This window comes from Eublepharis macularius, chromosome 1 (assembly GCF_028583425.1).
Source record: "Eublepharis macularius isolate TG4126 chromosome 1, MPM_Emac_v1.0, whole genome shotgun sequence".
In the NCBI taxonomy this organism is placed as follows: Eukaryota; Metazoa; Chordata; class Lepidosauria; order Squamata; family Eublepharidae; genus Eublepharis; species Eublepharis macularius.
Genome location: NC_072790.1, coordinates 249,159,365 through 249,184,642, shown reverse-complemented (window position 1 = coordinate 249,184,642; position 25,278 = coordinate 249,159,365). Strand labels below are relative to the sequence as shown.

Here is a 25,278-nt window from a genome sequence, read left to right as displayed (position 1 = left end):
CCAGAACAGCTAATGGACGTGTCTCAATGCAGCCACCGCATTCCAGAACTGATGCCGTCAAGACAACGCCAGCCTCCTGGCCGATCCAATCAACCCGCTCGGCACTCCCTTCCCCTCCTTTGTACCTTCTTCCCGAGGTGTCACAATCTTACAACCACACACTAAAGTGGCCCATCTAGGGTAGTTGTAGAGCCATCAAGCCTTTGTTCCCTTTTTGAGAACCACAGGGAAAGGCACCTGCCCCAGGGTACGTTTTGGGGTATTTAAGCCGGCCTCCCTGGCCATGAGGTGCGCGTGCCATTCCTATCCTGAACCTCCGCTGCCTCTCTCTACGGGTCTAGTGCAGGCATTAGATACCATCATGCTTTGCTGCTACATCTTTCTTCCATGCCGTGACCAGGTGAGTATACCCAGTTCCATCGATCTCAAGTGGGCTCTCCTGCAAATGCGACCGGCTCTGTTTTTCCTACTCTTTATTTTTTAGTCTCTTGTGTTTACCTTGTTGGTGTGTGCTAGTTTAGGCATACACAACATTATTAGTAAAAACACGTTTATCTTTATTAGTCTTGCCTCTTTATTGCACGAGTGTTCTGAAAGAAGGACTCTGCTATAGCTGGTCAAGATCCCACACTAATTTAAATCCAGACTGCAAGCTAATTCCCCCATTAAAAGAACAGTTCTGGTAACACCCCCCACACAATGCTTCCCCAACAGATGGGTGTCCAGTCTCTGCTGAAGGCCTATGGCAAGGGAGAATTTCCCCTCCACTCAGATCCTAGATTCTATTTTAAGGCTGCTCTTCCCATTGAGAATGTTCTCTTTATGTCAACTGAAATGTAAATCCTCTATTTTTAGACCTCTGGAAACACGGATACCAAATATTTGCCATATCATGTTCCAGGTGACCACCTTTCACTTATCGTTCCTGCCCCATCAACCTCTTTTCTTCAGCAGACAAATTCTTCCCAAGTCCTAAAACTTTTTCTTATGAGATGTGCCCTTGATCCTTGCCGGAATCACTGAAGTCCTCTATTGGGGTGGAACTTGAAAGAAAATCTATGTTTTGAATGTACTTCTATAGCTGTGGAAGATTCTCTGTGAAATGTGATACCTCAATTAAAGTTACATTTTAATTCTGGGACAGCAAGCTTGATTGATCTACTTACACCCTGCCTGTACCTTCTATTGACACATCTTCTTTTCACATCCCAGCTGATATAAAGAATTTTGTGCAATGCAGACCATAAGACTTCAGAAAGGAAACACGGATGTCACTAAAATAGGTTCTCTCTTGGATGATTCTTGTGAAGAAATGCGTTTTATTTGGACATTTGGCCTGCAGCAAACCTCCCCAATGAGTTTTGTTTTTTGTTCTGTTTCATAGCTGAAGACAGGCAGATGGGGAAATCCAATTGCTACAGGCCTTGACAAATACCAACTGTCAAAGCTTTGGAAATTCTAATGGCCTTCCTGGCCAGAGAGAATAAAATGGCCAGTTGACGCTTTATCTGGGAAACTGAGAGCCAAGCTACAAGTGACATCTGACACAGGTTGGACACTTGTCAGCTTCCCTCAAGTTTTGAAGGGAAATGTAGGCATCCTGGTTTTACAGCCTGGCTCTCCATTGCAGCTGCAAGACCAGGATGCCTACATTTCCCATCAAAACTTGAGGGAAGCTGACAAGTGTCCAACCTGTGTCTGGAGTCACTTGTAGCTTGGCTCTGACACATAAGAAGAATACAGATTGGGCGGGGGGGGGCGCAGATTGCATCTTCCTGGAGATTTCTGTAAAAGATTCTTTGACCTACAAAGAATGGGCAAACAGAGACAATAAAATCTCTTGGCATAGAGATTGGTCCAGTTTGTTTGATTCCATCTAGAGGAAGGTGCTCTTAAACCTAAACTCCATCTTGAAGTTTACCATTGCCACATAGAACAGACAAATGGCTGGCTGCCTAGAAAGATCCCAAAGTAAGGGAAAGCTTTAGGAATCTATAACTTCTAAGTTAAATAGACTGTTATGGAATAAGGTCAGTTAGGGCATCTATAGACTGAGTGACAGTGGCAGGACACATTTCCACTGTTCTTTTGTATTCTTCACTTTGTCCAGTGATTGTCAGAGAGTATGTGTGCATGGGCATTTGTACGTTTAATAAATGCTTTACTATTTTGAATGCTAGTAGTTGTTCTTTGGGCCACACAGACCTCCGTTAGTCAAGCTATCAATTGTTAAAGCCCAGCCCAAACCCCTGGACCTAGAAATATGAAATTTGGCTATAAGGTTCCTTTTGTGATGTAGAGGTTCACTAAGAAGGGATTTCAAGTTTGACCTTTTTTGTCAGTCTCAGGGACTTCTGCATCTGGATTTCAACACATGCTATCCATTGATATAGGGTAGAGTGTTTCTAATACACAAAAGGTCCTGTTATTTTTGCGACTCCTTTCTTTCTTACACCTCTGCAAGTTTATTGACTTCTAGGCCTCTCTACCCTATTTGGCATGTTTAGGTGAGAGGCTAGACCATTTCTCTTCCTGATGTACAGAAACATAAATTCATGACCTTCTCAGCAAGACACATCACCAACTGTTCCCCAATATTTTGGTCCATTGAATGAAGTCCCTACAGATAACAGTTCTGCTGCTGCTCGAAGACCTCCATTGAAGAAGAACCGACTTTCCACAAAGATATTTGGTTGTGTTTAGAACTTCTTTTACCATTAGGAAATTTCTCCTACGGATCCATTGAAATCTAGACTCTTACAATTTCGGCATATTAGATCTAATCTGACCTCTTGAGGATGAGCAAACATGTCTTTCCCCTCTTCTATGTGATAATCATTTAGGTCCTTGAAGAACGTTATCATGTACCCTTGGAAGCTTCTCTTCTCCTTCTCAAACATACCCAGTTCCTTCACCTCCTCACAGGAAATGTCCACCAGACTTATCAAGTTTGCTGATGTCCTGAACAGGATGTGGACAATGTGGAATGAACATGAATCTCTGGAATGTGGTTTTACACATATGGTGCGGGACGTGGATGTGAATGATTTAACACGACAACATTAAATTTCGTGATGATGCTTCAGGCCTGATTGTTTTCTTCCTTAGCCTGATTCTATTTATTTCCTTCCCTGTGGTATAGAACATGTACTTTGTGTGTTTTACCAGAACACCTTGCCTGGAAGATGGGATTAAAAAAACCTATATAAACTTAAATGAGCAATAAAAACTTTAAACTACGTGCACTTAAATGAACACACAACATTATTCAAACATGCTGACAAACTTTATAATCATCCCAAATGAAAGAGGACTTCACAATGAAAATTACATGTTCTATAACACGGGGAAGGAAATGAGTTAGAGAACTGGAAAGAGACTTGTGAGCCATCAAGCTCACCCTCGTTCCACACCCACAGTGCTTCCCCAATAGATTGTGCACATTGCAATTCTTAGAGCTTCAGAACGCTAATGGGGGTTTCACTGAAATAGGTTCCCTCTTGCTCTCTTTTTAATGAGAAATGCATTTTATTTGGATGTTTGGGCTGCATCAAATCTCTCCAGTGTGTGTGTTTGTTTGTTTTTCATAGCTGAAAAGAAGCAGAATCAATCATTACTATTGGCCTCGCCAAGTGTTAAGCTTCAAAGTTTTGGAAATCCTAAAGGCCTTCCTGGCCAGAGAGAATCAAGTGGACAGCTGACATTTTGTCTGGAAAACTAACACAAATGAAGGAGGGGAAGATTAGATTGCATCTTCTTTGACCCACAAGGGATGGTCTAACAGAGACAATAAAACCTCTTGGCATGGAGGGAGAAAGTCCAGTTTGGTTGATTCCATTTACGGAAAAGGGCTCTTACACCTGAACTCCATCTTGATGGTTCACCATTGCCACATAGAACAGACCAATGTTCTGCTGCCTAGAAAGGTTCCAAAGTAATGAGAAGCTTTCGGAATCTATAACTACTAAGTTAAACAGTCTGCTACAGAGTAAGTTCAGTTAGGGTATATATATAGATTGAGAGACTCGGGCAGGACACATTTGCACCTTCTTTTTGTATTCTTCTCTTTGTCCGCTGCTTGTAAGAGAATATGCGTGCATGGATGTTTTTACTTTTAATTCAAATTCAGGTGGACCGGGAGAGTGGCATATTGCCATGTGGAGACTCGGGCAACTTATGCTTCCTAGATGCCACACAGAGCCAAACACAATTCGGCAGGGCCATTCCACCACACTCCTCATTGATCTATTGAGGTTGCTGTTGTCTATACAGTTCTCCCGTGTTTCAGGTAGAGAAGTTCTGCATCACTTTGTTCAACACCCTTGATGATACATTAAGCAATCTCCTCACTGGATTGCCTCTGTGATCAAAGTTGAGAAGCTTTGCCCTGGGGCAAGTAAGTGATGAGTCTTCTGGCTAAGCACTGATGTAACCCTTCCTGCCCCCCTCTCATGATCTACCTAGGTTCACAGAATCAGTATTGCTGTCAGATGGCTATCTAGCTTTTGTTTAAAAACCTCCAAAAAAGGAGAACCGATCACCTCCTGAGGAAGTCTGTTCAACTGAGGGACTGCTCTAACTGTAGGGAAGTTCTTCCTAACTTTTAGATGAAAACTCTTTTAATTTCAACCTGTTGGTTCTGGTCTTACCTTCTGGGGAGACAGAAAACAACTCCAAGCTGTCCTCTATATGACTGCCCTACAAGTACTTGAAGATGGTTATCATATCACCTCACAGTCGTCTCCTCTCCAGGCTAAACATTCCGAGCTCCTTCAACCTTTCTTCATAGGACTTGGTCTACAGACACCTCATCATCTTTTTTGCTCTTCTCAGGACAGGTTCCCACTTTTCTATATCCTTCTTAAATTGTGGTGCCCCAAACTGAACACAATACTCTAGGTGAGGTCTAAGCAGAGTGGAGTAGAATGATACCATCGCTTTGCGTAATCTGGACAGTGTACATCCATTGATACAGCCCTCAATCGCATTTGCTTTTTAAGGTACTACATTCCACTACTGATTCGTGTTCAGTGTATGTCTACTCAGACCCACAGATCCTTTTCACACATACTGCTGCCAAGACAAGTCTCCCCCATCCAATAATTATGCATTTGAGTTTTCCTACCAAAATACAGAACTTTAGATTTATATCTTTTAAAATTCAATGTATTTCTTTTAGCCCAGTTTTCCAGCCTGTCAAGATCATCCTGCATCCTCCTGTAACTTACTCAAAAATAGATAAGTTGAGCCTGACATGACTTGTTCTTGAGAAACTCAAGCAATAGGTCTACCATGTCTTTGCTCTTTTAAACAAAGAACCCTTTCTTCTTCTTTTTACAATCTTTTGCTAGCCTATGCTCATATTGAGCTTTAGTTATTCTAACACACTCCCTACAAGCCTTGGTTATTTGTTTACATTCATCCTTGGTTATAAGGCCCTCCTTTCATTTCCTAAATAGGTCTTGCTTATTTCTCAACTGATTAGAAACATCTTTATGGAGCCACCTTGGCTTCTTTAAGCTCCTCCCATTTTTCCTTCTCATAAGAATCTAAGATCCTTAAAAAAGTAGAGAGGTAATAATGTACAGGTTAGAAATAAAATTAAATTAAGATGTGGAATCATCATTAGAAAGAAAAAGGTTATAGGGAACTAATTATAAAGAGCATTACCAAAATTCCTCAGAGGAACATGGCAAATTATTGAATTATTTTTTATGCTTTGCCCAAACAAAAGCCCTATAGCCTGCAGGCAGAAGTAGCACATTTGACAACGCAAGGTTGATTTACATTTCTTTCCTGCAAGGAACAGTATAAAAACCCTCACAACACAGGAGTCTTCCAGTCAACAGCTTGTCGGCATTCCTTGACTTCTGCATCTCAGAGACCTAGGTAAATATCTTTTCACTTGATCTGTTTATATCTAGCACTTTGTGTTTGTTTGCTACTCTCTCTCTCTCTGGAAATATACAGTTTACGCTTATGTCCTAGAACCAAATCCATAGCTCAGCACAGCTACCTAGGCAGCAATATGGGTTATCTTGTGGATACCTCTATATTGAGGCAAATCCAAGGAATACCAGGGGCTGAAAGATATTGTATACACTGAACCACCTCACAATGAGGAATACTGGGGGGAAGGGTGCAGAGATCAGAATGCATGCCTGCTAGAGGGCTGGCTCCCAAGTCCAGATAGGGTTGTGAACCTGGTGTGGGGGCAGGAATTACACCTAGAGACTACAGAGACCAGTTCCCCTGGAGAAATCCCACCCCAATTTTCCCACTCCAGACACTACCACCCAAATGTGCAGGAATTGCCCAAGCTGGAGTGGACAACCTTACTAGCAAAAAAGTGTGAAATTGGACCTGTATCTGCAATTACATATACAAGGCACAAAGTCCTGGACTCTGGATTTTAACACAGCAACATTTACATGCCATGTGAACATATAGCATTCCATTAGTTTCTAGGAGAATTAGGTACTTAATGTCTTCCATGCTATTAAATAAAAATATTAAATAAAAACTCTGTCTGAAAACTATCTTTCCTAGATAATAAGGGGGCTCCACCCTGTAAATTCTGAGCAAGGGCAACTGAGAAAGAAAAATGGAAGGGCCAAAGAAATATGACAGTAGTACTACTGTGAGGGTAGCAAAAGCAACATTGCAAAACTGTATGTATAATTCTAAACAAAACCTAATCTGTTTTGACTAAAAGTGAATGAAAGTTGCCCCCAAAGCCGAAGAGATTTCAGAAGGAGGGAACTTTGCAAAAAATGTAAGAACTGTTAACCCTTTCCACAATGCCTGGAAACTCAAATGAAATACCAAGAAGTCAAAAGGACATCTTGGTGGTTAACAACCAAAGCCAGAAATGCCTGCCAATCTGTTTTGCATCACGTTTTCATGGAACTACACATGTGCAAAGATGCTACTTGTTGAATCTGATTTGTGGCTATTAGCATAGAGAGGGGAGGCAGATTAGAAAACCACTCCAGAGATGAGATTTTAATATATTCCCACAATATCTGTCTTTGGAGAAGGCTGAAACACAGCATCGTTTGCATACAGAGGGTTGGGGTGACTAACTTGGCTTTATTTCAAGCTTCCCCAAACACATAAAAATGTAAGAACACAAGCAGATTTCTGTTGGATCAGATCAGTAGCCCTTCTAGTCCCACAGCCTCTCTCACTAAGTGGCCAACCAGTTACTCTCTAGGGCTATCAATAGAGCATAGAGATCAAGGCCTTCCCTAATCCATGTTTAAAGCTGCCTTTGCCTGTGACCATCACTGTATCAGATTCATATCCCATCACTGGTGAGGGATATGAAACCGAAGGAAGGTTTCTAACTGACCTTTGGCCAATCGCACCACCTCAGCCAGACTTGAATCACATGTTTTTTATGAGGACAAACAAATGGAAAGGAAAATGATGTAAACTACATTGGGGAGAGTGGACATTTGGAAAAAATGGTAATGGTAATGGTAATGGTAATGATGATGATTGGGGGTGTGCAGTTCGGGTTTCAGATACCCGAAAAAAACCTGAAACAAAGTTGTTTCGGGTTGTTTCGGGTTATCCGAAATGTTTCGGGAAACCCGAAACGTTTCGGGTAACCTGAAACAACCAAACCCGAAATGTTTTGGGTTGTTTCGGGTTTTGTTTCGGATACCGAGAATCGCCATTTTGATTTTGCTAGGCGTTTGCCTTTGCAAGCGTCTAGCAAAATCCTGCTGGAAGCTAGGGCTTCCTACAGGCTCTTAGAAGAGGGGAGGGGGGGGAGAAGGAGTGATTGACTCACTCCTTCTTTCACCCCTCACCCCTCTTGCATAGGAGGGAATCCTTTGCTTTGCAAATGCAAGGTGCATTAGCATTGCACTTTGCATTTGCAAAGCAATGCCCGCAGCAATCTGAGATTCCAGCCAAAATTAACAGGCAAGGGAGGGGGGACTTTAGGAGTCACCAATCCCACTGCTGCATCCTTCTGCCAGCCAATAGATTCAAATCTTTGGCTGAGGCTGCAGCAGGGGATTTAAATTTGGGGCAAGACTGGTCTGGAACACTGCTGCTGTTGCTGCTGCTGCCCAAGAGAGGAGGAGAGAGACTGCACCATCTGCCTGGAGGATCAATTGTGCTGGACATCCTGAGAGGAGACCTGGTAGGCTTTTTTAAAATTTTTGTAAATTTATTGATGCTGGGCAATGTGCTGCTGTGGCCTGCCTCTGCAAAAAGATGCTTCAGTTTAGTCTGTCTTGGCATGGCCTGGTGGGAAAGGTTGGGCAGAAGAGGACAATGTTTGGGGGTGGGGGGGGGTTCAGCACTGGTTGTTGTGCTTGCCTTCTTTAATGTTTCCTTTGTCATGCTTGAGTGTGGGGTGGGCTTGATCTACTGTTTCCCAGGCCTAAAAAATGAGTGTGCCAGCTTTGGGCCTACACAGGCCAGAAGCTCTGCTGGGTGGCTTTGGTGCCTTTCTGCTGGCTGGCTCTCACAATTATGCTTCACAAACTGGATTGGTGTGGCTTGTTTTGCTGTGTCTGGTCCCCTTCATCCAATGCTTCCCACCAGGCTCTTAAACAAGTGTGCCAGCCTCTGGCCTACACACAAGCATGCTTCTCAAACAGGTTGCTGGCCGTTCGTGGACCTCTTCTGGACTGGACTGGACTTGGAGGACATCGGCCTGGAGACCTCTGCGTGTGTGGAGGATCAACTTTGCCGCTGGACATCTGGAGAGGAGGACTGGTAGGGTTTTTTTAAAAAAATGTTTTTTGAATTTATTGCTGCTGCTGTGGCAATCTGCTAGCATATGCTTTAGTTTGGTCTTTATGGCTTGGGCTAGGGGGGACATTTTCTAGTTGGGCAAGAGGACATTGTTTGGGGGTTGGGGGGGTTCAGTATTGATTGTTGTACTTGCTTTCTTTAATGTTTCCTTTGTTATGCTTGAGTGTGGGGTGGGCTTGATCTACTGTTTCCCAGGACTAAAAAATGAGTGTGCCAGCTTCGGGCCTACACACAGGCCTGCTCTGCAGGGTGGATGTGTTGTGTTTTACCACTGGTTGGCCCTAGCCTTTCTGGGGGGGGTGGTTCCTGCATGCCACCTGACTTTTAACTCTGGCACCACTTCCTCAAAATGGCTTCATGACTGTCTAGGCCCAAAGCAGATCGGGGCCTTGACTTTTGGGGGTTGTGTGTGCAGCGTGTGTTATTGACTCTGTTAACATTCCACCTTTCTTGACAGCATCGTGGAGGAGAGGAGGATCAGCTGCACGACTGCCTGAACATCGCTGGACTGCAGGACTGGTGAGTCCGGGTTTACATTTGGGTGGGCTTAGGGGTGGGTTCGTGCTAGCTTGGGAGGGGGGAGGCACATTTTCAGACCACCACATCCACACCCCACACCGACACACCACAGAAACATTGTTCCCGCTAAATAGTGTCTTAGGTAGGTAGGCCAGTTGGTAGGTATTCAGTGGCTAATTGCCCTCAACGTAATCAATAGGGAAACCAAGCATAGTTTTCTTAAAAAAACTAAATAGGGACTCAGCAGGAAAAGCATTAGTGAGTGAGAGCTAGGTTTGAATTCTATATATATACAAATTTGGAATAGCTGTCAATAGGCTTCCCATTAGTGCCCCCATAACTAGGGTTCCACTGCCCATCTCTGGCACCTGTGGTGGTGCCAGGCTGGCCTGGGCATACTAGTGTGTGAGTGTCTAAGGCTGTCACCAGCTATTGGGGTTTAGGGCCAGCTCAATTCCGGAGGAATTCAGCTGTTTGGCAGGCTCAGGTTCCCCGACATAAAGAGGATCGCTTAAAAAGGCACTTAGTTGTTCATCTCCAAGTCACAGAGCCACTAGAAGCAAAGATTTAGAGCAGGTAACTTAGGTCTCGAAAACAAAGTTGACCTTTGTTTTCCCTTGGTTTCAGAGTTGTTAGTGTAGCTTCCGTGAGGGGAAAGGATGGCAGAAAGGAAAGCAGAGAGGGGCCCCGGGGGAAAGGTTAGGGAGAAATCTAGACGGGAGGAGGGGAAGGAGAGGGGGACTGCTGCGGCAGCCCCCCCATCTGAGCGGAGGAGGCCCTCCCCTGCGCTGCTGCCATTCACCAGCCTGGCTTCTGGTGACAGGAAGAGGGTTCGCAAGGCTTTCCTGAGGCAGCTGCTGGAGGGCCACCCCCAACCTGGGTGCGTGAGGCAGGGGCTGGCACTGGGCAGGGGTCTGCTGCTGAGGCTGCTCCTCCTCCAGTGGTTGCGAGCCAGCTGCTGGAGGAGGGGCAGCATGTGGTGTCTCCTGGGATGGACATGGGGCATGTGACTTTTCCATCCCTCACAATCACCCCAGGAACCCAGAGGATGTTGGAGGAACTGCCCGTGAGACCCCCCCTGGGGTGGTCCACCCCAGTTTCCTCTGAGGCCAGCAGCAGGCCTCTCGCGGCTGTGCAGGAGGAGAGGATGCAGGAGGAAGAGGCAGAGACTGTGGTGGAAGAGCCCACATCTCTGCCCCTTCAGCCTTGTCCATCCCCAACTGCCCAGCCGAGAGTGGGACACGGTGTGTCCGGCCAGAGCACCTCACAGGAGGTGCCTCAGAGTGGGCCCGAAAGCGATTCTCCTGTGAAGCATGGGCCGTCCTGTTACTCCGAAATCTGGAAGCACTTCCAGACAACGGAGGATCCCCGAGCAGCCCAGTGCCTGCATTGTAGGCAGCACGTCAGCCGTGGTAGAGATGTGTACCATCTCTCCACGTCTGGGATGAGGACCCACATGAAGAGGCACCACCAGGCGGTGCTTCTTTGTGCTTCTTTGGGGGAAAAGTTCAAGTGGTGCCACATGGCAGCCAGCTAGGCAGAAGGAGGCAAGCTCCTCTGGTGCTCTCTCCCCAAGGGTTCCTGTAGGGAAGGGACGCCAAGCCTCTCTCCCAGAGATGCTTGGTACGCAGGGCCCTAGTGTGCCCAGAGAGGGGATCCAGAGGGCGAGCCAGCGCCTCATGCGCCACATCGTCAACATGGTAGTGGTGGATGGGAGACCGTTTTCCATAGTAGAAGACTTCGGCTTCTCAGGGCTGCTCCACAATTTCTTTCCCTGGTACGCCATCCCTGCTTGCACGACATTGAGCAGATCGGTGGTGCCCTCGTTTTACAGGGCTGCCAGGGACCATATGAAGGCACAGCTGTCCCGGGTTGCCGGGAGAACTGTGCACTTCACATCCGACATCTGGACCTGCCCAAGTGTGCAACAAGTGTACCTCTCGCTTACTGCTCACTGGTGGGAACCTGAGGCGGTTCTGGGTGGGGGCCAGCGGGAGGTGCCTAGCACAGCTAGCAAGGGAAGGAAGGGAGACCGCTGGGCCGGCTACTGCAAGGCCTTGCTTCACACTGAAGTGCTCGATGTGTCCCACATGGCAGAGAACATCGCTGCCACCTTGAGGAGACAGTTGGAAGCGTGGGTAGGCCAGGGACCCGCCACCGTGGGATGCACGGTGGCAAGAACATGAGGGCAGCGGCACATCTAGTGAGCCGAGAGTGCATCTACTGTGCGGCTCACAAACTTCACCTAGTGGTGAGAGATGTGCTGGGGGTCGGCTCCTCGAAGGAACCCCTTGATACCCGGACTCGTGAACTCCAGTTACTGATCCAGAAATGTCGGAGGCTCACGAGTCACTTCTCATGCAGCGTGAAAGCCACGCACGAACTGCGCCAGACACAGGTCAGGACAGGTGTGCCGGAGCACGCTCTGATCACTGATGTAAGCACTCACTGGAACTCCACCTGTGCCATGCTTGAGCGCTTGGTGGAGCAGTAGGCCGCACTCCACGCGTGGCTCTCCGAGAGCCGCGGTGCGAGCCAGGTGGGTGAGTTCAGCCGGGAGGATTGGCTCACCGTCTCCCAGACAGTGGAGGTCCTGAAGCCCTTCAAGGACTTCACTGTGGCAGTCTCGTCAGACACGGCAACCCTCGGTCTGGTCATTCCCCTGGTGCACACACTCCAGAGGAATCTGGCCACCCTTGCAGACCGGGTCGCGCCCCGTGCTGACCTTGTTCCAGCCATGCGCGCACTGGTGAGAAGGCTGCAGCATGGCATAGTTGCCAGGCTAACTCCTCTCATGCAGATCAAGTCATACATGCATAAAGGGCAATTTTGCTGAGCGGGATGGGAACCTCACCCAAGCCAGAGACGGGCTCTGATCTTGGGTGAGGCGCAGGCAGGCCGAGAGGGGACACCTGTCGACAGGGGGGACACCCCTTCTGCCCCTCTGACACCCCTCTGACACCCCTTCTGCCACCCCCCGCAGCCACCACCAGATTGCCGATGGAGATGGAGATGCTCCAGTGGGCCCTCGTCCCCTCTGGGGTCGTGAGGACCATGAGAGAGGATCCGGCGGAGGCAATGGTCAGGGACTACCTCATGGAGCCCTGCGAGTCGCTCTCCACCAATCCGCTCAGCTACTGGGCCAGGAAGGAGACGTTCTGGCTGGACCTCTCCCTCGAGGCGCAGTGGCTGCTCTCATGCCCTCCGAAGAGCATGGAGAGTGAGCGTGTGTTTTCTCATGCGGGCGACATTGTCGGCCCACATCGCACTCGCCTTCTCCCATGGAGAGTCGAGCAGTTGACCTTCCTGAAGGTCAACTCTCACCTCTTCGATTTCTCAGGACTGGACTACCAGAGTGACTGAGATGAGCCCAACTTGTGGCCTGCATCCTCTGCGAGTCCAGTCCTTTGGAATCGTGCTCTCCCCTGCATAAAACCCTGTAGACGCAGTTGAAACCAGCCAGTAGAGGGAGGGTTGTTAGGAACCAGTGGCAAAGGGAATCCACCCAGCAATTTGAACCCCCCCCAAGGGAATTCAAAACATCTCCCAGCACTGAGACAGACCCTGTGGGACCAAACTTATTCAGAAAAATAATGCCCCAGAAACATGGATTGCCACTGGAGGGAGAAATAGGTTTGATAGGGATTGCTTAGGTGGGGATTAGGGAATGGGAAAATGTCAGATCCTGCTGTTTGGAATGTTTAAAATGTTTTTCACCGTTGAAATCTTTGTTTAAAAAAAAAACCGAAAAATTGAAATGTTTTTTAAGAGTTGATTTTCTTAAAAAAAAAAAAACCCAAAAAAGTTGTAATAATGTTTTTTCACAGTTGAACAATGTTCATTTATAATTAAAAAACAACAACAAAAAAGTTGAAATGTTACTGTTTGGTTTGCTGGGGGGGGGAGAATGCGGGAAGAGTTGGGGCTGGGCACCAGCCAATGATGATGTCTTGCAGATGTTTCCAGGTAAATGCTGAGGCTGGTGTTCGGGTGGGGGGAAACCTCTGCAACACTGCTCCAGAAATACCACTGTCCAGTGCCTTGGCAGTGCCCAGTCCAGCTTTTTGTGGTTGAACTGAAAGCATAGCCAGAGGAAATGACATTGGTTCTGCTGGACCTTGTTGCAGTGGTTTCCCCCCATTAAGTTTGGTTATGGAGGGATGGTTGGGAGATGGGCTCACGCGCATAGAGATAAAGAAATTTTGAAACAGAAAAGGTCTTTGTTTGGTTTTTTGTTGTTATGGCGGAGGTGTGGAGGGGTTAAGCAAATAAGTTTTTGATAGTTGTGTTGTTTTCTGACCAAGACAATGCTGACCTGCCTGTGGGTGTGCCCTGCTACTGTGTAACCTAAATCTGTTCAAGAACGAAAGTGTTTTTGACCCATTTTGCCCTCCTGCTGTGTTACACACATCTTGAACAGATGTTTTGAAGCTTTGGTGATTGTCTGATATTTATTGAGTTGTGTTATGTTTGAGTAGTGTGGCTCACTGCAAGCATGCTGCTTTCATGCCCTTTTGTGCCCTACTGCTGTGTAAATTTAAGCTGTTCATGAGGAGTTTTTGAAAGGTCTTGTGGTTTTGTTGTATGAAGCTAGTAGTTATGTTAATTTTGTCTAGTGGACTTCTTTTTCTATGCCCTGTTGTGCCCTCCTACTATGTAACCTGAATCTGTTCAAAAATTTAGAGTTTGTTAAAAAAAAAAAAATTTAAAGATTCTTTGATGTGTAGTGAATTGTGTTGTCCTTTTGTGTGGGGGATGGTTAGTGTGATTTGCCATGATGTGTTGACCTATTGTACTTTGAAAGTGAGAAAATAAAGTTTTTTAAACTTGAATCATTGTGTGTGTGTGTGTGTGCTTCATTCTTTGATGTGAGGTTGGTTCCCAGCATAGGGAACAATGGGGCAGGCTGGCCAGCCTTCTCTGTAGGTGGTGGGGGTGTTAGGGGGTGGTTGTCTGTATGTCAGGTGCTCTTTCCCAGGGACAAGTTGGCACTCAGAAGTGTGCCCACCATTGTGGCACCCCTGGGCTGTGCGGAATTGCCCTGGGAAAGAGAATTTAGAAGTTCCCAGCGTAGGGAACAAAGGGGGAGGGCTGGCCAGCCTGTTCCTGGGGTTATGGGTGTGGGGCTGCTGAGGGTGGATTTGGGTCTGTGTGTGGCTACTGGGGGAAAACTGGGTTTGTGTGGGGCTGTAGGGGGTGGACTTTGGGGGCTGAGAGCACCTACTTGGGGAGGCCATGAAATGCCCCCCCCCAAGTGGGAGCAGGCTGAGCCTTGGTGGGGGGTGGGAGTAGAGGTGGGAGAAGGGCCCCAGAGGGTTGGGGGGCATTTTGCATGCAAAATGCTGCCCCTGGCAAGACAAGCCTCCCCCAGGTGGAATTGGTGGAGAAAAGAGCACCTACTTGGGGAGGCCATGAAATGCCCCCCCCCCCAAGTGGGAGCAGGCTGAGCCTTGGTGGGGGTGGGAGGAAGGGTGGGAGAAGGGCCCCAGAGGGTTGGGGGGCATTTTGCATGCAAAATGCCATCCCTGGCAAGACAAGCCTGCCTCTTAATTTCCCCTCCATAGGAAATAATGAAGAAGATGAGCAGCAGCAAGCTAAAAAGACGCTCACTTTACCCTTTCTTAGGCAAGAATAGGCGGACCTGGTTTGGGGGGCCATAACATGGCCCCCCAAAGTCCAATCGGTCTGAAACTTGGGGGGTTGTTAGAGAGGAGGTATAGGAAGGTCCTCACCAATATTGGTTTGATTCGGTGGGAAAATGCCTCCCCCAGGCGTCCGGGAAGACGGAGGCATTTTCCCATTGAAAACATCCTGAAACAACCCGAATCGATACCCGAAACGTGAAACCTGAAACGGCTAGCCATTTCGTGTTTTGCTGTTTCTGAAACGAGAAACCCGAAACTTTGTGCCTTTGCACACCCCTAATGATGATGATGATGATGATGATGATGATGATGATTTTATAGTCCACCTTTATCACTGAAATTCAAGGCAGATTACACGGTCTAGGTGCAAGTTATTTGGTCAGGCAAATGGTCCCCTCTTAAAGCTCCCTCACTTGGCCCATCACATACAAACTATTGAATGTCCCTATATGCTCATACGTGCAAGACTATATAATGTTATCTTTTCCAGCACCTCTGGCAGGGCTTTTTTTTCTGGGAAAAGAGGTGGTGGAACTCTCAAGTGGCAAGTGGCAAGGCTCTTTGGGATTTGGGTATTTAAACGCTTTGGTATGCTCCTTAAAGATTTGGGAATCTTCACAAAGCACACTGAAGCTCAAAGCAGCACTTTACTTGCCATTTGCAAACAGCAAGAAAACTGTTGCTTTCAAACACCAGCCACTTTTCAGCTGATAGGAGATGAATCCCCCTCCTGACAGCTGAAAAAAGCTACAGGCTTTGAAAGCAGCAACACTTTACTTGCGGCAACAAAAGTGTTGCTTCTTTCAGAGGACAGAGGAGCATTTGGAAGGCTTAAAGGAAGATGAGTTGGAAGATACTCTGCTACGCTACACATTTAAATTTCAAGCCAATCTAAGCTACATTAACCAATACATGTTTAAAGGTTTGAATAAATTAACTCCAAAGTTTACCTATCAAGGAAAAAAACTGAAAATCAAACTGAAAGCATATTGGAAAAAAGGGGGGGGGAGAGTATAACCATGACATCCAGCTCTGTAAACAACAAGTTTGCTGGAATGATGACAACCGATAGCTGAACTCAAGGCCTCGAAAACTGCTAGACATATATTTATGGAATATGATAAAGTTGGGATCTATAAAGATTTGGAAAATGAATTGAAGGAATTTTATCTTTTTGATATGGAAAAGTGGTAACATCGATATAGGGTGGACCAATGTAAGAATATAATAACTTGTGTGATATGCTTTGGATGAAATGATAAAAAGAAAAAATGTATGTATACTAAGGTAAAGAATGAAAAAGATAAAAGAATATAAGATTAAGTACTCTCAAAAAGTAAATTAGGAGAAAGACGCAGAACAATAGAATAAACTATAGAAAACCAAGATACTAACAATTAACATGTTAAATGTAAATGAGAATTCTTTTAAAAAGGTTCTAGGGATGTTATTATATGTTTAAATAACAGATGTAAAATATGTAAGACTATTTCAAGTAAAGGCTAGAAAAAATAGAAAGTATATAAAAAGTTGGTAAGAGAAGGAACAATTGTCTAAGGCTCCAGACAATTTTCTAAGGTTTTATATAGTGATTAGATAATATTAGATCATATATATATTAGCTAATATTATCATATAGACACTTATATTCTTCAAGATGGATGTGTTGGTTACTGAAGCTTCTCCTAGATGAAGGTAATAAAGACCATGAGAGATGGAGGAGATTGCTGGATGGTAGAGACTACCCTATTGCTGGAATGATAACACATATGAACAACAATGATGAATCTTTTTATTTTACAAAATATAAACGTAAGTATATGTTCTAATATAACATTATAATACACTTATTAAGAATACTGAAAGATATATTAGATGCTACTATGAGCAGATCATCATGAAGACACACCCCTTTTTCCCTTTTTTCTTTATCCCCATTCCTTTATTTGTACTCAAAAACCAATAAAAAACTATCAAAAAAGAAAATAAAAGTGTTGCTTCTTTCAAATGTCTTTGCTTTTTTCAACTAAGAAGAGGAAGGAGGGGGTCCCTCCTCCCTCTCCCCACAGCTGAAAAAGCTGCAGGCATTTGAAAGCAGCTTTTTTCAGCTGATGAGAGGGGAATCCCCCTTCTCTCAGTTGAAAAAAGCTGCCGGCTTTGAAAGCAGCAACAGTTTGGCTCTGTGGGGAGGAAACAAGATAAGGGGAGCGGGACCACCAGACATGCAATTACTTTCAAGAGGTGCTAGAACTCTGTTCCACTGCATTCTGGCTGAAAAAAGCCCTGAATGTAATGCACTTTATATGGGTAGTTATCTCCTCAAAATCAATTTGGAAATTCCATTCAATGCAGAAAGCTATAGCTCAGGAATTTGGCTGTGCATGCATATTCTGCCTACTCTGCAGTCACTCCTCAGGCTGCTCAATAGTTGCTAGGTCCAGTTCCAGATGCTGGCCCATCACATGCAATGTCATTAATGGCCTCATACCCTTATATGTGCAAGACTACCTCTACCTATGCTCCAACACAACTGCTTCACTCATCTGAACTGGGCCTTCTACAGGTTCCATTCTACAGATGGGCAAGATCAACATACTTCTGTAGTATCCATTGAGGCCTGAATAAACCATGAGCTTCTATCTGGAACAGTATTCCAATTCATTGGATAGCTTTGGGGGCAGTATTAGTAAAATACAGCTGATTATAGTATTAATGATATCACATACTTTTTTTTCAAATTTAAAACCTCCATTATTTGACATTTCAGATTCTCCAATCTTTTCAAGATGTCCAGTAATGCTGCTTTAAATAAAGAACCTGTACTGAAACAACCACCGTCGATTGTAGCAGTGCCAAAACCATTTCCCGTTCAAGTGCCAATACCAGAATTCTGTCTCGAGTTTTCTACGAGTCAATTATGAGAGAATATTCTTCCTCGTAAAGACATGTGCCCTTCTATCATCATGATTAACTTTGACCATCAGGGGAAATTGGGGAAATTACATCTGAAAACACTCTGTATTAAAATTGTGAACATTCCTTTGCAAGTGACAGCCCTTTTGGTAACAGACACACTACTATGTTCACTTGTTTTTTGTCTCCATGAAAAATGGATTCTGTCTTCTGCTGTACTTAATGATCAGAATACGAATTGTTCCATCAATTTCTTTCTTGCCATAAATTCTAGCAATTAGCATCACTATATCATTTGTGGTTTTGATTCATTTTTAGTTTCCTGTTCTTTTGGGTAAGTTTCAGCATGTTCCCCGGTTGTGGAGCTGTAATAATGACTGTCATTTTAGATCATCATAGAATCATAGTGTCAGAAGATAATTATAGAATCGTAAGGTCAGAAGGGACCTCCAGGGTCAACCTCCAGGTTTCCTCATTACTGGCATAAAAGTTGTGAAGATATAATGATGAAGGTTAAAGAAGAAAGGTCCACAGGATTACAGCTGAACATCAAAAAGAAAAAAAAAAGTAATGAGGAATTAGAAATTTTAATGAAATTGAAATTGTTGAAGATTTTCTATTCTTTGGCTCAATCATCAATGAAAAGGGAGACTGCAACCAAGAAATGAGAAGGAGATTGAGACTTGAAAGAGCAGCCATGAAGGAATTAGAAAAGATCCTTTAGGATGATAGGTATGTCTCTTTGGGGATGAAGTTCAATATAATCCACATTGTGGTAGTCCCCTTTGCTATGTAGGGATGTGAAAGTCGGAAATGAAGAAAGCTGACAGGAAGAAAATTGAATTCTTTTGAAATATGGTACTGGAGGAGAGATTTGTGAATATCATGAATGGCAAAATTAGTGGGTTCTTGTTCAAATCCATCCTGAGTTCTCCCTAGAAGAACTCCCTAAAATGACAAGACTGGGGCTATCATTCTTTGGTCAAATCATAAGAACAAAAATAAAGAAAATAAATAAAGAAATAACATCATATTTTCATCACATCATGAGATAACTTTTCCTCGAACACCACCCACCCCTGGCTACACTGCCAAATTTTCAGGAATTTGTCAACTCAGAGTTGACAACTGTTGTGGAAACAAAAGCAAGACCTTGCAAGCAGCCCTTCCTCAAAGAAACTTTCTATATGACATCATGCTTTTCTGCTTGTATAAGATATACCAAAAGTCATATTTCAGCAATACACACCGCAGAATTAACTTAATAGATCCAATCATGTCGCACATCAAAAATGCAGTGTAATGACTACATTAAACCAGCAATAGTGATCGAAAAGGGGGAAAAAACACAATTTAATATCAGGTCCAGGACTTGCATGAAGAACCTTTCTGAACCCGAACCCAAACCCAAACCCAAACCCTAAACTCTTCTTGACTTCAGAAAGAGTGTATCAAAGACATAGTAACACCTAATCTACCCACTTCCCCATACCTCTGTACTTGGTAGACATGCTGTCTACGTGCCTGCTGGTAGGAGTGGCCCCCGGCTGCCTGTGGTGACTTCCTGCCACCATTCAGTTGGCCAACTGGGGGAAAAGAACCAGGAAACCTTGTGTGTGGTCAGCATATTGAAGTCACTTCCTGGTGACGTCATTTCTTTGTGCATGGAAAGTGACATGAACATGTTGCCAGAAATGTAATGGCATTGCTGGTGAGCCCCAGACCCAGTAAGTCCCCCCAATGCCCCACCAGTTGCCACTTGACCCAGCATTCCTGTAGTTAAAGCAGCTAGAGGCACAACCTTCTGCAGCCTCCCCAAATGCTCCGTCTTCCTATTATACGCTCTTCTGTTCTGGCCCAACATTTGACCATCTGCGAGGGCAGGGGGTCAAACATTTGTCAGGGAGGAAAGCTCTCCCTTTTGAGCCCTGATGGCTGCTTAATGAGGGCCATATTCTGTCAGCTTCACAGACAGCTACAGCAATTGTTGTGTATTTATCAATCTTTCGTTATGCCTCTGGGCCAAGACTGGAGATGCTGAGGTTAATTAACATCTATGGCTTTACAAGCAGAGAGACTCATCGCTTCTGACTAGGATGAGTTGATCGCTTCAGGCCAAGGGCTAAAGATTCAGCCCCAATGTGACACTTCCAGTTCTTGCTAGAAGTGACATTGGGCAGAAATGATAATCACACCTCCCTGGTAAATTCCTGCACCTCCCATATCCCCCTGACCTGGCAACTTTATTATTCCTCAGAAGAACATTACTAACTATAGAATTATTTTTTATGCTTTGCCCAAACAGAAACCCTATAATCTACCAGCAGTAGCAGCACATTTGACAATGCAAGGTTGATTTACAATCGTTTCCTGCAAGAAACAGTATAAAAACACTGACAACACCGGCATCTTCCAACCAACAGCTTGTTGGCTTCTCTTGACTTCTACATCTCAGAGATCTAGGTAAGTATAATTTCACTTGATCTTTTTGTATCCCGTGCTGTGTGTTTGTTTGCTACTCCCACCTCCCTGGAAATATACAGTTTACTCTTTATGGGGTAGAAACAAGTCTATAGCTCAGCACAGCTACCCAGCAATATGGGTTACCTTGGAGATGCACCTCTGTTGTGGCAAATCCAAGGCATACCAGGGGCTGAACGATAGTGGGGACACTGAGACACCTAACAATTAGGTACACGGGGGCAAATGGTTGCAGAGATCACAATGCACACCTGCTAAAGGGCTGGCTCCCAAGTTTAGATAAGGGGCTGGAATTACACCCAATCTTGAGACTACAGAGACCAGTTCCCCGGGAGGAAGTATTATCCTCAAATGTCAGGCTCTGTGCACTCTGGGCAAACACTCTGGGCAGGGTTTGCTCACAGTCAGTAATGCGGTATTGAAAACAAATCAGTAAGCAAAAAAAAGTATGAAATGGGACCTCTGCCAACAAGTGCATATTCAAGGCACAGAGGAAAGTCATGAACTCTGCATTTGAACACAGCAACGTTTATACGTCATGTGTTCATAAAGCATTCTATTAGTTTCTAGGAAATTAAGGTACTAAATGTCTTACATGACATTAAATAAAAACTCAGTCTCAAAACTGTCTTTCCAAGATAATTAGGGGGGCAAGGGCAACTGAAAAAGGAAAGTAGAAGGACCAAAGAAATATTACAGAAGTACTACTGTGAGAACGGCAAAAGCAACATTGCAAAACTGTATGTTTGCATCATTCTAAACATTGAGAACATATTATTTTATAGTCCAAATTTCAGACTGAGATTCAAGGCAGATTAGACAACTGCTAGGACATTTCACTGAACAAAGTACTATAATGAACAACAGATAGGACATTTACAGGAAGAAATGCAGTAGGATACGGTAGTAGATATTCAAAAAACAAACATAAAGTCAAGCGCAGAGATGAAATCTTTCTGAAACAGAGCATAACTAATCTACCTGACATGTTTAAAAAAGAAGAATCTCCCTAGAAGGTGCATGTCAACGTCAGCAGAGAGGAGCAAGGCATCACTCTGAGTTTCTTATGACACGGCCCTGCAATGTGTGTAGAAAGCTCTCCTGAATTGTTCAGTTTTAAATAGTTTGCAGAAAGCTAGGAGAGCGGAAGCCCGCCGAACGTCATCAGACAGGCCATTCTATAAGGTGGGGGCTACCAGAAGCAAAGCAAATGTGTGTCCATGTCTCTCAACTGAAGAGTGGTATCTGCAGAAGGACGTGTTCAAATGAGCGAAGCTGTTGTGGCGGAACATAGCTTGGGCATGGTCACACAGCTATGAGGGGCCAAGGCTATGAAGGACTTTGAATGTGATAGTCGTGCCTTGAATTGAGCCCAGTAACTGATGGGAAGCCAATGGAGTGACTGCAGAATGGGAATGATATGCATGCTCCGTCTGCCTCCTGAGAGATAAACAAGCTGCAGTGTTCCGCACTAACTGGAGTCTCTGAGGGCCAAGCTACAAGTGACGAATGACACTTGAACGGCAAGTGGATTGAGTGGAGGGCAAGTGAACAGGGAGAAATACACTTGCCGTTCAAGTGTCATTCGTCACTTGTAGCTTGGCCCTGAGTCAACTTTGAAGGGAAAGCTTTGTAGAAAGCATTACAGAAGTATAGTTTCTATGTTACCGTGCCATGAATCCAGATGGCCAGATCAGCCATGTCAAGGTAGGGGGTCGTCTTCCGGGCTAATCTGCATTGTGAGAAGGCCTTTTTAGCAGTTGAACCCATTCAGAGTCAGAAGCACAATGTCCTTCACGGTCTTTGCTTCTCCAACAAACATCTCTTCCCCCTTGACTGCGTTCAACTTCAACTTCTTGTCTTTCAGTCAATTCACAAAGCTGTAAAGCAGTGACTCATTACATCTACTGCATCACCAGGGGATTTGGATAATGAGCTATAGAGTGGAGTGGACTTTGCATATTGATGGCATCCAATTCTATGGCTGTGAATGAGTTCAAGGTCTTACATAGAGGTTGAATAATATGGGGATAATATTGCAACTTGTGGAGCCCCTCGAGATAATTCCCTCACTGAGTATAGCTGATTTCCAATAGCAGCTCTTTGAGTTCATGCCATGAGGAACAATTCATCTTCTGATAACTACTTCTACTTTCAAACACCTCAGCAGGATGGTGTGATCTATTGTGGCAAAAGCTATATAGATAGATCCAGAAGGAGCAAGAAGAAAGCATGGTGATTGTCTACATTCAGGTAGGGGTCATCAGCTACAGCCACCAGAGCCAGCTCAATTCAACAGTCTGGCCTAAAGCAGGACTGAAAAGGGTCGAATGAACAAGAGTTCCTCAACCAGGCCTAGAGGTGGTTGGCTGTTTCTTTCTCAACCACTTGGCCAAGATTTTTTTTTAAAAAAATATCTCAGAGGTACCAACATTTTTGAAAAGCTGAGGGAAGGTGTCTTGAGTTAGGGACTGATTTATGATAGACACCAAGGACTCCTTTATGTGGTCTTCATAGGATTTTTGTAGCCAGTTTGGCCCTGCTTTCCAAAAGGCAGGGGGGTTATGATTTTGACCCAGGTACCTTGATGGATGCTATCAGGATCCGGGGTTCAATGAATGCCACCACTTGTGCTCTGGACCCTTGTCCATTGTGGTTGCTGAAATCATACCCGGATCATATAAATAAGGCATCTCTCATATCCAGTCACTAACTCTGGGCACCATCCTACGGTCATTCAAAGAAGGAGTTATCCGGACCCATGTTTAAAGTCCGTGGGGCAGAGATGGCACTGGGGGACTTAGCTGATGACCTCTTTCTGATTGGACCATGCTCCTTTTTTCCCTTCCTGTTGGATTTAGTTGAAACATTTGGAGGGAGCAGTAGGTACTTTAGATGGGTTTAACTTATTCCTTATGGACCAGATTCAGAGTGCTGCTGTTGAAGATTAGTAATGATCAGTGTGGAATTTGTTTTATGATGTTCCACAGGGTGTGGTCTGATCCGCACATTTCTTGACCTCTACGAAAAGCCCTTAGGAAAAAGAGTTTGTATCTTGAGAATTGGATGCTATCAGCATGCTAAAGACACTCAACTCTATATCTCTTTATCCTGGGGATGCTGTAGAAGTGTTGAGCCACTGCTAACTGGATGAAAGGAAAAAAACCTGAAAACGACACAAGAAAAGAGGCTGGTTGGGAGGACTGAGGTCTTGAAGGATATTGGGCTTCCACTTTTGAGAGCTTCAGCTGACCCTTTCTGACTTGGTCATGAGCTTAGGGGTTACACTGGACCCAGGATAACTGCTGGGAAAGCAAATGCAGTTGAAGAAAACAATCCCTTCCAACTTAGTTTAACCTGAAAGATGGCCCTTTACCTTAACTTGGCTGGCTGTCAGGATCCATTCTATGGTATCCTCAAGGCTAGACTACTATAATGCACTCTCTACAGGTAGTTATGCAATCAAAATCAATTTGGAAATTCCACTTAATTCAGAAAGCTACAGCTTAAGAATTAGGCTGTGCATGCATATTCCGCCTGCTCTGTAGTCACTCCTCTGACTGGCCAATAGCTGCTAGGTCTAATTCAAGGTTCTGGCCCATAACATACAAAGTTTTTAATGGCCTAATACCCTTATATGTGCAAGACTACCTCTACCTGTGGTCCAACACAACAACTTCACTCTGGGCCTTATTCCGGTTCCATTCTTCAGATGGGCAAGATCAACACACTTCGGTAGTTTCCATTGAGGCTGGAATAAACCATGACCTTCTGTTTGGAAGAGTACGCGAAGGAAATCATGAGGAACCTTTTGGGGCAGTATTCATGATACCCAGCAGACTATAGCATTAATGATATTGCATACTTTTTTGGAGAGGGTTTCACATTTAAAACCTCCATCGTCTTACATTTCAGATTCATCAGTATCTTTTCAAGATGTCCAGTAATGCCTCTTCAATTAAGGAACCAAAACCTATCAAAATTAGACTGCCGTTTCCAGTTAAGATTACTGATGTGGTCTTCAATGTCAACCTTTTTAGGAAGTGATTATGAGAGAATATTCTTCCTCAGAAAGACATGTTGATGGCTTTCTAGGTGTCCTAGCACTGACTTGCTTAACTTAGATCATCAAGAAAAACAATGGAAATCATATCTGAAAACACTCTTTAAAAGTTTGAATATTGCTTTGCAAGTGTCAGCCATTTTGGTATGTTAGGTGAACAGTTGCATTCATTTTGTTTTTTTCTTAAGGGAAAATGCATGGTTTCTTCTGCTGTACTGAATAATTAGAATACAAATTATGTCACCAATGTATTTCTTCCCATTAAAATCTATCAATTAGCATCACAACATCATTTGTGTTTTTGATTCATTTTTGAATTTTCTGTTCTTTTGTGTAAGTTTTGCATGTTCCTAGTTGTGGAGGGGTAAAGATGATTGTCACTAGGGTTGTGCAAATCGGGTTTCTGAAACCCGAAAGAAACCCGAAACAAACTTGTTTCGGGTTGTTTCAGGTTATCCGAAACGTTTTGGGAAACCCGAAACGTTTCAGGTTAATCGAAAGAAAATAACTCGAAAAGTTTCGGGTTGTTTCTGGTTTTTCAATGGGAAAATGCCTCCGTCTTCCCGGACGCCTGAGGGAGGCATTTTCCCACCAAATCATCCCAAAATTGGTGAGGACCTTCCGCTAACCCCTCTCTAACAACCCCCCAAGTTTCAGACCGATTGGACTTTGGGGGGCCTTGTTATGGCCCCCCAAACCAGGTCCCCCTATCCTCGCATAAGAAAGGGAAGGGTGAGCATATTGTTAGCTTGCTGCTGCTCATCTTCTTCTTCATTATTTCCTATGGGGGGAAATGAAGAGGCAGGCTTCCTTTGCCAGGGTGGCATTTTGCATGCAAAATGCCCCCCAACCCTCTGGGACCCTTCTCCCACCCTTCCT

General features: G+C 44.6%; 1 long non-coding RNA gene across 1 annotated transcript; it reads left to right on the top strand.

Annotated features, from left to right (window-relative positions):
• Positions 1-9,230: 9,230 nt before the first annotated feature.
• LOC129336290 (uncharacterized) lies at positions 9,231-24,665 on the top strand. The gene is made up of 3 exons (XR_008597657.1): positions 9,231-9,297; positions 20,161-20,318; positions 24,252-24,665. It is a non-coding gene; the product is annotated as an uncharacterized LOC129336290 (long non-coding RNA).
• The last annotated feature ends 613 nt before the right edge of the window (positions 24,666-25,278 follow it).